Source organism: Bidens hawaiensis, unplaced genomic scaffold (assembly GCF_021521415.1).
Source record: "Bidens hawaiensis isolate Kalapana, Puna unplaced genomic scaffold, B.hawaiensis_p1.1 tig00024338_1, whole genome shotgun sequence".
NCBI lineage: Eukaryota > Viridiplantae > Streptophyta > Magnoliopsida > Asterales > Asteraceae > Bidens > Bidens hawaiensis.
In genome coordinates this window covers 367,650-375,111 of record NW_027493838.1, presented here as the reverse complement: position 1 = coordinate 375,111, position 7,462 = coordinate 367,650, and the positions used below count along the sequence as shown (strand labels likewise).

General features: G+C 38.2%; 1 pseudogene; it reads right to left on the bottom strand.

The window, feature by feature from the left end:
* Positions 1 to 563: 563 nt before the first annotated feature.
* Positions 564 to 1,637, bottom strand: LOC143569143 (pentatricopeptide repeat-containing protein At2g22410, mitochondrial-like; annotated as a pseudogene).
* Between the last annotated feature and the right edge of the window lie 5,825 nt (positions 1,638 to 7,462).

Here is a 7,462-nt window from a genome sequence, read left to right as displayed (position 1 = left end):
ATAGTGACAAGGCCGGCTGTGTACTATTCTTTTTCCACCAACTGCAGGCTATGCACGTGCCACGACAGGGGTTGGTGAGTAGGCAGCGGCTGATAGTGACATTAAGTACTAGAGCGTGCTCCTCGTCGTACTGTTGTCAGTGAGCTGTCGCTGCTTTGGTCAGATCTTTTGTCCATACCTTGGCAGGTACAGTACAAAAGATCCTCCAGTAGCGTACGGACTGGCTCATTTGGGCGGGAGTATTCCCGGCTTTGGGCGGGAGTATTCCCGGCTTGCTCATTCCTTCTTCAGGTGACATTACTGAATTATTTGAGAGTTAGTGCCTTGCGCGTGTAGCCTTGCTGTTAGTGCGGGTAGCCTTCCCTGATGGCTTGTATCCGCAGCTGCGGGAACAGGCGGGCTACTTCACCATTGGGAGGCTTTTCCTGCGGGAACAGCTGGTCGTACTGCGCGTAAGGTCTTCATCTCTCTGAGCATGGTGGGTCCTGCGGAACCAGTTGGTCTCTGCGCAGACGTCCCTCTTCAAGGTGAGTCTTGCGGGTCCAACTGGGCTCTGCTGGGACCTACCTCTTCAAATACATATCCAATAAGCTCGTCCCGACAACAACGTTAGAACCGTAATTGTTCCAATCGATGTACGTATGTAGCCATCTGCCTGTATCCAAAGCACCAACTTGAGCACACGCAGACAAAAGGCTAACCAATGTTATGTCATTCGGGTGTATGTTCTCACTCAACATTTGGTAGAACCGGTTCATGGCTTCTTGGACTCGGTTGTCACGGACTAACCCACCAATGATCGTGTTCCACGATGCCAAATCTTTCGCGGGCATATCATCGAAAAACTTAATCATCGTGCCCACTTCACCATGTCTCGCGTATCCACCTAATACCGTATTATACATTAACAAATCCTTAACGGGAGCTAACGTGAAAAGGTCATACGCGTTCTGAACATCACCGGCTTTGATATACTAAAAGATCATAATGTTCCACACCACAAGATCTTTACCCGGCATTTCATCAAACATTTTACGCGCAGCCTGCAAGTCGCTGCATTTATCGACACACGAAGACAACAAAACCGTCCACGCAACCTTATCTTTCATCGGCATTTCATCAAACACACGATGCGCTGCATTCGTATCACCAAACGCCCCGTAGAATTCGATCAAACTCGTACCGATAAAAGTATCTAACTCGAGCCCGGATTTAAACAATAACCCATGTATGCATTTAGCTCTAACATCCTCCATCAGCTCGGTACAAGCCCGAACGACAAACGGGTACGTAAAACGATCCAGGTTAACGGGTTCAGTCCGCATTCGACCAAAAAGGTTCAAAGCGTGTCTGGGTTGGTGGTTTTGTTGAAATCCTCTAATCATGGTGTTCCAAACGAATGAATTTGGTTCAGGCATTTGGTCGAACAGTTGGAGTGCATAGTTCATAAGGCCAAAATTCGCACAGCAGGTGACGAAGTTTCCGACGGCGTAACTGCTCCGGTGAAGACATGTTCGGAGAAGGATAACGTGGATGGACCGAAGGTGTTTGATGGATTTGATTGATCGAGGGGTTTTTAAATGAGTTAAAGCAATTTGCTTTTGTTGGGTTTCTGTCATTCCACCAAGGAAACCCATCCATTGATTCCTAAGCTTTGAGCGGTAAAACGGACACTATTGGTTGATACCTTAAATAAATCTTAACATTGCTTTGTTATGTTATGTACTTATGTTATGTTATATTATGTTCATACGAGAGATACTCGTTAGTTAATAGAAAAATACCCGTGACACTTAGTAGCACAAAAAATGGAAAACAAGATGTATGGTGCGTAGACAAATGATAATGTAGCGCGACTCAGTAATAATGATATGACATGGAATCAGAAAAAGATGTGGTGCGCGGCAAAATAAATACGAGGTGTGTGGCCTAATAATGTGTGTGTGTGTGACACGTTTGTTCAAATTACAAGGTTTTATTAGGTGTGTTTACCGGGTGTTGTGGATGAGCATTGGCCTCAGTTACTAAATACTTTACGATGTACGTTTGCTCCGATTACCAAACGGAATGGATGGACATATGTTTAAAATGACAAACTTTTTATAACGCGCTTATTCCCATTATCAAGTTGCGTGTGTGTACACATGTTTAGATATCAAGCTTTTTTCAACGCATATTTGTTCCAAATATCAAGCGACATTAATGAACACTTAGTTCGGATTGCAAAATACAACTACATTGTTTTCATTTACTAGATAAGTATCTTTTTCTATTGCACACTCGATTCAATTACCAAACAACATATCTTTACGAGTTTATGTGCTTGTTTAAGTCCATATAATGTCTTATAAAGCTTATAAGCATGGTAAGGTATGATACAAGTCATTAGGCCTCTGGCCTGAATTTTCCCTTAGAGTTTCCTCCTGAGGTGGTTTTGGGTTCGAATCTCTTGAGTGTCAAAGTGAACGTTTAAAATTCCTTCTCGGTGTTTGAACTCGGGTATTGACAATTAGTAGGCCTAATGGTCTACTGCGGACTCAAAAGGTCATTTGAAAAAATAAAGGTTATGACACAATGGGGTAGGACAATGATAAGTTACGTAGAACTTTTCTAGACGAATTTGAGAACATGTGTTAAGATGCCGAGTTGGTTAACGTAACAAACTGCAATCTAACAAAACGAAGAGATCTTAAATCATTTTAAAATAAACAAAAAACTAACCATTTCAGTAAATAATTTAAAAAAACAAACCGATTAATAAATAATACATTTTGTAAAAACACTCTTTTGGGTTCCCTTTTTACACTTACGAATATTATTTTCCAAAGCTAGTATTTTTTTTTCATTATTAATTTCTTAATTTTGGAAAAGTTTTTAAATATAGTCCATTTTCATTTAATTTCGCGTTAATTGGTTTCTTCAAGATTTATACGTCACTTCTATATTTATTCCCTTATTAATTGTGAAATAAATGCTTTATGTTTGAAAATGAGTTGATTCTTTCACTATATTCATACTTAGAATGAGATCTCTCTAATTTCACACTAAGGGGTGTTTGGTACGGAGAATGGAAAATGAGAGAAAATAGAAATGGAAATGGAATTGTAGAGAAAGAGAATTGGTATGGAGAATGAGAATCATTTCTCTTGTTTGGTACACAAGAAAATAAACAGAGAACTCTACCATACCCAACCCCACCTCCACCCAACCTGACACCACTCACCACCGCAGCCCCACCACCACAGCCCCACCACCACCAGCACCACCACCACAGCACCACCACCACAACCAGCCCCACGCCACCAGCACCACCACCACAACCCTTTCTTCAACCACAGCCCACCACCACCGGCTGCCGCCACCAAATCCCCTTCTTCAACCACAGTACACAAGAAATTAAAAAGATTCAAATTTTTGGAACATAAGATATAGAAAAAGGAGGCTCGGATCTGTCATCACTGCCTCTTTGGAGATTTTGTGGTGGTGGTTGTGGTGGCGATGATGATGATGATAAGCAGAAGCCACCTGCGACCACCGCCGATTTCCACCACCACTGTCACCCACCTGCGACCACAATCACCCGACCATCTGAAAACCCTAACCTACCACGAACCACCACTTGAAACCCTAATCTCCGTTCACCCGTACCACCTGCAACCTACAACCGGTTACCATCTCTGTGTTCACCACTGCGAACGGCGGAGACGAGGTGGTGGTTGCAGACTTGGAGACGAGGTGGCGGTTGCAGACTTGGAGACGAGGTGGCGGCCGGAGACGGGGTGGTGGCCGGAGACGAGGTGGTGACATGCTATGAGGAGGCTGCTGAGAAATGGATTTCTCTTTGTTTTAAAGAGAAATGGAATTCTCTAGTTTTAGAGAAATAGACAGAGAAATAGAAATGAAAAGTGGAAAACAAACAAAAGAAATATTTCTAATTCCATTTCTCCCCAATCAAATCCCTCTACCAAACACCCCCTAAGAGATTGCCAGATGTCAATGCGTGCAATACTTTTATAGTTTTACTACTTGTCTTGTCTTGTACAACCGCATTAATGTTGTTGTAGCAAATGCCAAATGTTTGCCAAAGAGAGATTTCATTGATCCAATTCCCGTCCCATTGTGTACCTCAACCTCTATGGTATAGAGTGTGAGTCCACTCCGGGTAACAAAGCAAGTAGTAAGCAGCCATGCACACATTAACATGTATTCTCACTCACATAAGCAGGTTGACTTACACATATATTTCCACCACGCTGGCATACTTGCTTGCGTGAGCGGGAAACTGGGAATAAAAGTCGATGTTTGTATGGTATGGTTGCTTTGTTACTCGAAGTGGAGCACGAGAAAAAAGTGAAAGACCATAATTCTTTAGACTGTTAAGTGTATGAATTTATGTTCTTATAATTTTTAATAATATGACAATGTAGTGTCTCTATATATGTTAGGTGCTATTTGTTTTCTAAGAGGTCACATGTATGCGGTCTATAGACCACATCTGTATGTATTTGTGTAGCAGAAGAGGTGGGCCAAACATTTGCAGTCTGTAAAAATAAAACCGTTTGTTTTTTAGCGTCTGCAAACTACTAAAATCAAACAGTAACTTTTTAAATAAGCTTAAATATAAATAAAAAAAGTCATTCAACATCAAAATTTAAACAATAGTCAAACAACACTGAAATAATATTTATAAAACCACAATAATATATTTTAAAATCACTTGTTCCGTACTTCGCATAAAGAATGTTATTTGATAGATATTGTGCTTAAAAGAATATTGAAGATGAATTGTGAAAGTTGAGAACAATTCTTCTTTATATTTATTATTTCTTTTGCTAACATATAAAAATATACAACAAAGGTGAAAATACAAAGAAACTTGCTTTAGAGTGAAATAGTATGTTCAAAAAGATTATTAGATGTCAGCAAAACCCAAGCCCAGTTCATCCTATTTTAAAGACTAAATTTCCAATCATATAATTCTAAGTTCATTCTTGTCAAATCTCATAACATTATTTCTTTAGCATAAACATACATGACCATTTGTAATATGGTGAGAACAAATAAGTAGATTGCTAAAATAAATGTTAACGACTATAACTTACTAAAATAAATTGATTGTGGTGTATGAACTTTGGTAGTGAGTGATGGTGGTGCTAGATCATGATAGTGGTTGTGGGTGGTGGTGGTGATGGACGGTGGTGGTGGTCAGGCCTGGCCCAGGAGGAGGGCAGGGAGGGCTCAAGCCCAAGACCCACTCCTCCTAAGGGCCCATAGGTAAAAAACATATTGTTATATATATATATGAGTGTTTTATTTAGACCAGGCCCATCACTTCCCATCAATTTACAATTAAAATTAACATTAATAATAAATAATAATCGGATTGGTCAATCAAACGCCGCTTCCCCATGTGCTTTTAGTGTTTGAGTTTTTAGGTATCTGTGTTTTTAATATTGATTAATTAATTCTATTAATTTATTAAATTAATTCTATTAATTAGTATACCATTAGTTAATTCATTAGACTTTTTATGTTAATAAATTTTATTTAAGATATTATCCCCTTAAAGCAAAATATTTATTCTTTAGTTAGAAATGTAAAAATAGTAAAATAGAAGAAGAGTTAAGTAAGCCCAAATAGAAAAAAATGTGAATATACATATGTTTTTAGGGTAGCGGGCGATCAACAATGTTTCAAGAAAGACTTAACAGATTGACGATTATTATTATTTAGAACCATGTTCTAGAGATCATGGATCATTTAAAAAATGCTTGGGGAGCACCGGATCTGTTTAAGTGTTTTAGTTAGATCATTTTACTAAAATTATTTTTGTTTAATTAAATATTATTATTATTATCACATTTGTCTAAAATATATAAGAGTTTTTGACTTTGCATTTTAAGGCCTTTTATTTTTTGTCCCGGGCCCCAAGTTTTTTTTTTTGTATTATGGGGGACGGCCCTGGTAGTGGTGGTAGAAGGCGATGGTGGTAATAGAAGGCGGTGGTGGTGGATGATGGCGGTGGGGTGGCGAACAGTGGATGGCGGTGTTCGTTGCGGACGATGGTGGTGGTGAACAGTGGGTGGTGGTGATGATGGACAGTGGGTGTTGGTAGGGTGTGGTGTTTTAACCTTTTACAGACCTTATAAGATCTCAGAATTGGATGAGCCAAGTCTGCACCAAGAAGAGCTTGCGCATACGTTGTTTAATGAAACGTATTCGAGAAAACAAACAGTCTGCAGATGACAATGTCTACGTGTGATCTGCACAGTGCAGACAAAAGAGGCTGCGCAAACCTTTTTCATGAAAACAACACATTTGTAAAGCTTAAGAATTCGCGCAGATCTTTTACTTTTGTATGCATTGAAATATAAGCACGACTTTACTTTAATACTTGATATGTAATGCATTAGAAGTTATTTTAGGTCAGGTGATATCACTCTTAACTAAATCAAAGCTAAAAACAAGCTATTGCATGGACGTCATGAAATGATAATAATTAAATTAAATGGGGAAAAGCAAGGTAGTCAATTTGGAATCTTCTGAATGACATAGTTATTTTTTTTTTTTTTAAGAATCGTTTGAAGACAAAGTTGTTATTTGATTATGTTTATTTCTCTCTTTTTTTGGTATTCAAGTAGGAAGAAGTGTAAAATCTCTCGGATAGAGCGGTTGAAAAACTTTCTTCTAGTCTTGTAAATTTTATGTTTTAGCTTGTCTAGGTTCTTGCTAGTACGTGTTTATTATTATTATTATTATTATTATTATTATTATTATTATTATTATTATTATTATCAAATACCACCGTTTGGTGATTAATTGATAATGATTGATTAGGCCAGTAATTGGGCCGTGGTAATGTTGATGGGTTGGCCTGGATAGTAAGTTTAAGCACTAATTTGATCAGTTGATTAGAGCAATTATGGATTACAAGTGAATTGGCCCATGAAAGTAAAATTGGATACAATTATACAAAGAATTTATTGCAACTTGCAAGCCATGATTTTGATCATTTTTTTGGCAACATGATAAAGAATTAAAGATACAGGTTAGGTAAGAGGTTCTAGGTGTGTGATTGTGTGAAATGAAGATAACATGAAGCACAATGCCTTTAACCCCTAGACTATTTTACTATTTAAAATTTACAAGTTTACCCATATTTCATGTCATTTAAAGGAATTATCGCCCCCTATCATTATGTTCTTCTCTCCCCAAATAAGGAGTTATTGGATCTCCATTGTTGGATACAACCGGGATTCCGAAGTGACGTGTGATGATTTCAACGATCATTTTGGATTTTCTTATGTATTTAGAGTTTAGATTATGAACGCGAGAATTTAAATTGCATTATGCTTGTTATTGATAAGTCATTATGGGGACCAAGGATGAGAATGATATAATAGTGGTATCATGATATCATATATTGTATTTACTATTTAGAAACTAGAAAAATGCGATTTTT